General features: G+C 38.7%; 1 protein-coding gene across 6 annotated transcripts in view; it reads right to left on the minus strand.

Annotated features, from left to right (window-relative positions):
- KCNIP4 (potassium voltage-gated channel interacting protein 4) overlaps positions 1-9,073 on the minus strand; it is a 927,129-nt gene that overhangs the window by 91,491 nt on the left and 826,565 nt on the right. The window lies entirely within an intron of this gene.

Consider the following 9,073-nt stretch of genomic DNA (forward strand, 5'->3'; position numbering starts at 1 on the left):
ACTCTGACCTCCCAAATTATCTTCAGGGCTCTGTTAACTCACATCTTGCTCAGTTGCTAATTGCAGCGCTGCCTTTGCATCCTGAGACAAGCTGAATACAAATAGCATTTTAATTCATGCATCTTTTAACAGATTTAATTTTATTCAGACAATAAATGATCAAACCCAGACACCCTTGAGTTTCCTGGCTGTCTCTCTTTGTTCTTTGTTCCTTAGAATTAAGTCTCTGAAGAGCCAAGGTTCTTCTATGCCTGAGTCTATTGTCCCCTTAGGTCATGACACAGTTGGGCTAGAAATTGGACTTCAAATCACTTGGGAACAACAGGATTAGTTTTAAAAATAGTCATCTTTCTCCCTTTTCTTACAACTTCTCTTGAAGTACAATAGGAGCTTATTACAGCTCAACTCATAATTATGCAAACTTGTCTCTATCTGAGGTCAAGCCGTGCCCTCCAGAACATAACTACAGAACATCCTGCTTTATAAGCAAACATGAGTCTGAGGCCTGTGGGCCTAAAACATGTTTGTAAGCAAGGCCTGTAATGTTGATTATTTTTCCATTTTATGAAAAATAATGTCAATTACTTTTAAGAAGGTGGTTCAGCATGCAGCCTAGACACACACAGTCGAGTCCTCGCCGTGTTGTAGCATAACATTGTGAGGCTCTTGTCTCTGTGTCTTCTCTTTGGATCTTCCAAACTAATACCAATAGTCTGGCCAGACTGCAGGGAGCAGTTGGAAGGCAGGGAACAGGAAGGACTACCAGAGGAGATGGTGATTTCCCCAGGGCTGTGGTGAGGCAGCATTGCCTGGGTAACTGAGCTTGTGTCTTTAACACTCCGCCTCGGTGCAGATAGTCCTACTCCTGGTAGCAGATCCCTCACCCTGGGAAAGATGGTGGCAGGAGAAGATATTGTACTGAGCATGTGCAAGGCTAGCAAGATAATTGGACGGGGGGAAAGCACTCCTACCCTTTTTGGGTGTCTGATTGAGAGTGGGACCAAGGGAAGACAGGCACATGCACTATGGACATCAGAATGGCAGCAGGTGGAGGTGCTGCACCAAAGAGGCCCATCAGTCTAGCCTGGGGAAAAGAAGGGATTGGTCAGGGGTACACATAAGTTTTAGAAGTTAATTGGTCATTCTGAGGAAGCACCTTTTCTACCCCACACCCAAAACTAGTAAAAACCCAGGGAAAAAAGAAAGCTCTCTTTGGCTTATGGCTGCTGCTCAAGACTTGCATTCAGATGGTGTACTGGCACCATAACTACAGTGGCAAAGCCTATGGTCTGTAGGTGAAAATCTCTCTCGCTGACCTAGGGGAGCATTTGCCAGTGGCTTATCTGGCTCCAGTGCCCAGGAGCATGGGACTTGCTACTGGAAGCCACATGGCTGGTGGTGGGACTGGCACGGCATGCAGGCTCCAGGAAGGAGCCTGGAGCCAGACAACAGCTGGGAACAAGCTAAGCTTCTGGGATGATCACTTAGCCACCTTGTGCTCCAAAGGATGGTACTTTAAAATAGAGCAGGAATTCTGGGCACTGCCTTGGGTTTTGGTCTTGCTGGGGATGGCTGGATTTTGTCTGTGTTTTGCAGAAGAGATGAGTCGGATGAGCCTGGAGACAGGGAGTCTCCCACCCTCACAGATTGTTGAGCATACCAATAAAAACCCCTTCCCTTTCTCACCAGCCTCTGCCTCTAGAGTTTGTCTTTTGATGGTGATGGGCACCAAACTTCACTTTGGTTCAGTAACAAGATGCTCGCTACACTGATCCAACAGCATCTGGTCTGGCACACTAAAAGTGATCAATAAAGAAGTGAAATAAATGCACAGCTATTTGAAGCATGCCAGCCTGAGTGGGGGTGTCTACCCGGAGGTCCATTTCTCAACATAACATGACCTTTCTTTAAAAAAAAGTATCCACTTTTCATTATAATGTGATCACAGATAATATAACTTTAAAATTCCATTTGAACTGAAATTGATTTGTCTAAGCCAGCAATTTCCAATATTTTTCTTCTCATAGCACACATAAACTAATTACTAAAATTCTGCAGCACACCAAAAAATATATTATATTTTTTGCTGATCTGACAACAAAATAGGTATAATTTTGATTCATTCACCCCAGATGGCTATTGTTGAGTCGACTGCTGTCATTTTTTTAATCTGACAATCTAAGGGAAAAGAAGTCAGTGGCCTTGACTAAATAGTCAGGTACTGCATGTTTTAAAAATTCTTGTGGCACACTGGTTGAAAATTGCACATCTAAGCCAACAATTCAGCTGGCTTGATTTATATCACTTTATGCCATTTATAAAAATACCCTCTGAGTTTTTACTCCTAATGTTTACCATTTATTAAATTTATTTAATAGTGACTTTATCAAAATGACAATAACATCATGATGACAATGATTACTATCTAATGATATGTTACATATTAATATTTAGAAGCTGAGTCCGGTAGCAGGTATTGGAGGCGAGTTTGACTTAATTTACTCCAAATTTTAACTTCATACTAAACAATGTTGTGGTATACTTAACTATAGCATTGGAAACTCTCCCGGAGAAGTTCTGGAATAAGGAGATACGACTGTCATTTAATATTCAAGTCTGACTTATTGGGACAGAGATAAAGCTGCCTGGGAGAATGTTTCCAAAGCTATTTTACATGACATGGGCAACTTTTTCCCCTCCCTTCCTTTCTACACCAAAAACTGGTACAGGCATTAGCAGGATGCAATATACTCAGAGCTTCCCATTCCCCAGGTCCACCCCTCACAGCACTCAAATGGATTGGCACTATAATCAGTTGAGGAAATGGACTTTCAAGTGGTGAGGAATTTGCACAAGTCAGCACAATTACACAGCTGATAAGTGAGGGAGCAGGAATTAGACACAAACCCGTCTTTCCTCTTCCTGTTCTAGCATTTGACTTCTCTGGGTGCAGAGTTCAAACCCAGGCCAGGTTTGGAAGTAACTCTTTAAACTTTGCCAGCTTCACATGTCTTACTCAGACCTGTAATGGCCTGGGAGCCCTCTCAATTCTGGTCTTCACAACCAGTCACCCATCCATCCCCCAGGAGCTGTTGTCAGGCACACATGTAAAATACATGAGTGGTTCACTCCAAGTTGATCACACGTAGCCCATGAATAGAAAGCAATCCATCCATCTGAAAAACTGGGGAGTCCTAGCACTTCCAAGGCCACCCAGAACAATTGGAACTCCTCCAAATTTGTCACTCAAACATGTGTTTCTTCAACTCTTATCCTAAAAGTATGTTAGGATCAAAAAGCCCTTCATAATTGTACTTTAACCTACTTAATATCCATAGATTACCTGGAAAATGAAAAGCGCTTTGTCGACAGCCAATTATTCTGAATGTTTTCAGTTAGAGATGGTTATTGGCAATGACATTGCAATTTCTATTCTAGGAGAACTTGAATTATTTTATAATTTTGTGGTTGAATTCAATCAGTTATAAAATATAACTACTCAGAAAAAAATTGCTTGAGTTATTTCCCACAGTATGTATGAATGGACTGTCTCTACCTTATTCATAAATGTAAATTACTGTTTACACAGCTTAGATTTTTAAGTATAATCACCTATTGGAATGCTTATTATTAGCACTATCCATACTATTATTGTGACAAGTTATGAAGGGTCCCTTATAAAAGAGGTATTATTTCATAGGTGAGAGGGTCTTACTCACTTTTTGGTAAGTGAGGGAAATAAACATTATACTGCCAGTCATTAAATACAGAGAGAAAATTTACAGTAAAAATGCTAGGGTGACAGCAGAAGGAAACAAGAAATCTGAACTTGCACACAGAAGCAGATAAAAAGATAGATATTCTAGGTTATTCTTTTTGCCAGGAAAGGCAAAAGCTGAGAGCACCTATGATCAAAAAGAAAAATTTATAAAGTGGTGAAACATGAAGAGAGATACATGAAGAGAAACATAAAGAAAGCTATCTCATGATAGTACACTAAATTAAAAATGCCCTAACAGTAGAGTTTCTCTTAAATTTTGATAGACTTTCTTCTATTTGTCCTAAAAATGTAAAAATAATAGCAAACCACTCTTCATAACATTTGCTTTGTGTAAGTACTTCATATACATTAACTCGTGAAATTCCCATGGGCACACTGTATTCTTTTCTAAAGATGAAGACATTGGCACAGAGAAGTGAAGCAACTTACCGATGGTCACACAGTACCACAGACAGTGTATGAGCCCTGGGAAGTGTGGTTCCACGGTTCATGGGCTTGTTCATGATTGCTACCGCAGCACCAAGATTAGTGTCTCCCCTGTGGTAGGTATTCACATAGTTTGTCAAAAGACTAAATGACTTGGGCTCGAGTTCCAGCTCTGCTGCTTAGTAGCTTTATAATTTAAGTCAAATCACTTGAAACCTCAAGTCTTTATTCTCCTCAATTGATAAGTGGTGATAATAATTCTTGAATAGCACTTGAACAATAATTCTGAAGGTTAAGTGGAATAATGTATGTCAAGCATTTTTCATAGTATATAGTGCATCATAGGAATCCATACTTTGGCTTTCTGCTGTTGATTGTGATGATTTTGCCCAGTCTCCCCATCTGAAGCATTGATTAATTTCACACTCTCACTGAGATAAATTAAAAACGATTTTTATTACCCCCAGGAAAACCCACTAGAGAATATGCCTACATTCAAGCAGATTCAGAGAACTCTACCATTTGCTGTGGAATTGGTTTTCTACCCGAAGTCTCAAAAGAATCTGCTTTGCTGAAAGGTGAATAAGGTTTCCTATGTTAGGTTGTCTCCAGAACTTGTCTTTTTGTTGTTGTTATTCTTCTTTCTTTTCTTTTTCCCTCTGAAAGCTTACAGGCAAAGATGGGCCAGTGTTCCTGTAAAGAACTTTTGTTCATCATACTTGCTGCTCTATATCCCCTGGCAAAAAAGGCAATTTGGAAGTAAGAAGGTTCAACCTTAACCCTGCAATTTAGGCAGATAACATAGCAAGTTGTGTATTTTATGGACCTGGTGGGGTGTAAAATTGAGTCTCCTTGAGGTGTTAGGCTTCTGTTTCAGGGTATAAAGGAAATGAGCAGAAACTAGCATTGCTGGACTCATGTTTTGGCCAAATATTACTGTTTAGGTCAATGCAGATGGAAAATAGGTATTTGTGGCTTCTAATAGAAACTGCACAAGTGGCTGATTATGAAAAGACAAAAACAGAGAAGGCTTTTGTTTATCTAAACTCCTATGTAGCTTCTTATTCCATCATTCCATCCCTTTTGGCCCAAAGTAACAACAAAGAAAATTGTGGAAAAATCAAGTGGGAAGAAAAAAGATTTTATCACACAGGTAACCTGAACAAAAATGATACAGCAACCGACAAAAAATATGTTTCAAGAATGGCTTATGTCTTTCGAACACTTTAAGCCATACCTAAAGTACAATGATCCTCTTTTCTTAATGTTCATGGCTTTCTTCATTCCTTATTTTGCTTAATGCCACCAGTATCCTTTGGTAGAATCACTGTCTCCCTTTCCTATCTTTGACTCAATGCCACCAATGGTTTCCCAGTGTTTCTGCTACACATTCACCCTGTGTTTCAAGTCCATTTGTTTCCTTCTGTGACTGTCCCCTTGTATTGAAACATTTGTTTTCTTTTCTAGGCATAGAAGTTTAGTGAAGACTGAAACTCTGGCATTACAACAGAGTGAAATCCCTCCTTTGACACTGAGTAATTGTGAGGTCTTGGGTTAATGTTTTAATTTCTTGATTTAGTTCTCTCATTTAACTGAAGATCATATGATTTATTTTTAAATTATATTTTATTGATCATGCTACTACAGTTGTCATAATTTTTCCATGTTTGCCCCTCTCCCTCCAGAACTGCTCACTCCCTCAGGCAATGCCCCCAACATTGTTCATGTTCATGGGCCATGTGTGTAAGTTCTTCAGCTACTCCATTTCCTACAGTGTATTTTGCATCCCCATGGCTATTCTGTAACTACTTATTTGTAGCTCTTAATCCCCTCATCTCTTCATATATTCCCCTGTACCTCCCTCCCACCTTTCAGCCATCAAAATGCTCTGTGTATTCATGATTCTGTCTCGGTTCTTTGTTTAGTTTGTATTTTTTTTTAGATTCAACTGTTGATAGTTTTGTATTTATTACCATTTTATTGTTCCTAGCTTTTATCTTCTCCTTTTTCTTAAATAAGTGCCTTTAACATTTCATATAATAATGATTTGGTATTGATGAATTCCTCCGTTTTTTTCTTGTCTGGGAAGCTCTTTTTCTGCCTTTCGATTCTAAATAATAGCTTTGCAGGGTAGAGCAATGTTGGCTGTAAGTCCCTGCTTTTCATGACTGAATATTTCTTACCAATCCCTTCCAACTTACAAAGTTTCTTTTGAGAAATCAGCTGACAGTCTTATGGGAACTCCCCTGTAGGTAAATGACTGCTTTTCTCTTGCTGCTTTTAAGATTCTCTCTATCTCTAACCTTTGGCATTTTAATTATGATGTGTCCTGGAGCAGGACTCTTTGCATCCATCTTGTTTGCTACTCTTCATGCTTCCTGGACTTCTATGTCTATTTCCTTCACCAAATTAGGGACATTTTCTTTCATTATTTTTTCAAATTGGTTTCCAATTTCTCACTCTTTCTCTTTTCTTTCTGGCACTCCTATGACACAAATGTTGGAATGCTTGAAGTTGTACCAGAGGCTGCTTACTCTATCCTGATTTTTTTTTGGATTCTTTTCTCTTCTTGTTGTTTGATTGGTTGTTTTTTGCTTCCTTATGTTCCATTTTATCGATTTGAATCTCAGCTTCATCTACTCTACTGTTGTTTCCCTGTAAATCGCTGAAATAATTGTTTCTTGTATCTTCTATCTTCTTCAGTAAATGTATCTATTTTTCATAGTACGTGGCTGAATGCTTTCTGGACAGACCTTATATAATATTTGTTACTATTATTTCCACTGTAAATAAAAGGCAGTTGAAGCTCAGAAAGGGTAAGAAACTTACCTAAGTTTTCTATAGCTAGTTAGTTACAGAACCAGGATTTGAACCAAATAGGCTAATCCCAGCATTACTGCTCTTAACTTATTGCATTGCCTTTCACAGCATTTTATTTGAAGTCATTGTATGTGAGTGATTTGTATATATATGTCTGCTTATTTCAGTACAAGGTTAGCCTTTAGACATCATGATCTATGTGTTCACCTGTTCCTGGCACTATTGCTTCTCACATTGGTAGTGCTCCATAAATGTCTTCTATGTCTATGTCTGCCAAACAGGCAGTTCTGGGATTCCTGCCTCTGGCTCTCCTATACCAACACTCATTCATGATTTAATGAAGATTCCTGCTAGATACATGGAAGACCAGGAAAAAGAATGTGCCTCCTTCTATTCGTCATTAAACACTTATGTGACTTTGGACAAACCACTTACTCACTCAATTTTTCAATTTGTTAAATGAAGATTATAACCCCTATGATCTGTTATTCTCCCCAAGAGCTTTATGAAAATAAAATGAGATAGTCAAGTTTTAATTTTTTATACCTACCAGAGGACATTTTTTATTGCTTTTTTAGAGAGAGTAGAAGGAAGAGAGAGAAACATTGAATTGGTTGCCTCTCATATGCACCTGTATGCACCTGGATCCAGGGCTGAACCTGCAACCTAGGTATGTGCCCTGACTGGGAATTGAACTTGCAACCTTTTGGTTATGGAACAATGCTCCAACCAACTGACCCATACCAGCCAGAGCAAGAGATAAACTTAAAAACCTGTAAAAGGTCATACAAAGGGAAGGGACAACAATTTTCATTAGTAAAATGCATAGTTTACCATAAGTAAATAATAGGCTGACTGGTATTAAAACTGGGGTAAGTGGAGTTTCTAACTCTTCCCACATCCTGCCTTCCATGGGTAGTGAAGTATCATGAACAAAGGAAACTGTATGTTAGCTTTGGAATGCCCATTGTCATAGCTAGAAATAAGCAATTCCATCACATTAATTCCTGCAATGTTAGATCTAGGAGATGAGACACAGCTTGTGCTTCTCATTTGTACATGATGAGACTGAGGTCCAGAGACTACAGTCGCTCGGGACAATGTGGGCTGGTCAAGGGTGTCCTATGTTGAATAGGTAAGTGGAAAAAGACTTTTTTTTTTTGTAAAACTGACCAAAACATTGAACATAACTAAAGAACTGATAAAATCCACAGACTCTGTCCCCTACCACCCACACCTCTTACTGATGAGATGATTCAGGTAATTGAATTAACCCCTTACCCCTCAGTTGCCTATTTTGTAAAATGTACATAATAGAGAATGCCTACTTTATAGGATTATTTTTAGAATATAATGAATTAAACTGTGCAAAGCAGTTAGAACCATTCCAGCTACAGAGTAAGTGCTAGATGTTTGTTAAATAAGTCAAAATAACATTTTAAGAACTTGATCACAACATTTTTTGAGCTCATACAGATGATGAAATTGGAAACCCTTGCTTTATAATTGCAAAGTAAGTTTACAAACCCTCATAGGTTATGCTTCTGTTACTCCAAAAATTTTCCTGACTCTATGCCCTGGTCAGAGCTTTTAGCTAAAGTCACTAAGGAGTCAGCATAAGATTAATTAATTGTCAGGAGGTTAAATACTTTTAAAAAAAACTTCCTAGAGGTTACTGTCACTTTTTAATTGGCAGCGGGTTGGCAGTGCAAGTCACTTTTTGAAAACAAATCCAACAGCCAAATGCTGATGGTCTCTCAGTCAAGGGAGGCATCCAAACCTTTCCATGATCAATATGCTGCCAAGAAAAACAAAACACTGGAACACTGTGCTGTATTTGACACCAGGAATCTGAAGGAAAGTTAGGAAATTATGCTTTTTTATTACACAAGACAGTGAGATGATGGTGGCTCATGGGTTATGAGTGGTATAGCCTCATAATAACTTTGTCGCATTTGCTTTCCTGTGTCTGCTCACATCAACAGCAAAAAAAACCTGGAATAAAGGTTTAATTTGGTGAATTGATTATTTTGATTGAATGAGGGC

The sequence above is a fragment of the Phyllostomus discolor genome, chromosome 1, assembly GCF_004126475.2.
Source record: "Phyllostomus discolor isolate MPI-MPIP mPhyDis1 chromosome 1, mPhyDis1.pri.v3, whole genome shotgun sequence".
Classification (NCBI taxonomy): Eukaryota; Metazoa; Chordata; class Mammalia; order Chiroptera; family Phyllostomidae; genus Phyllostomus; species Phyllostomus discolor.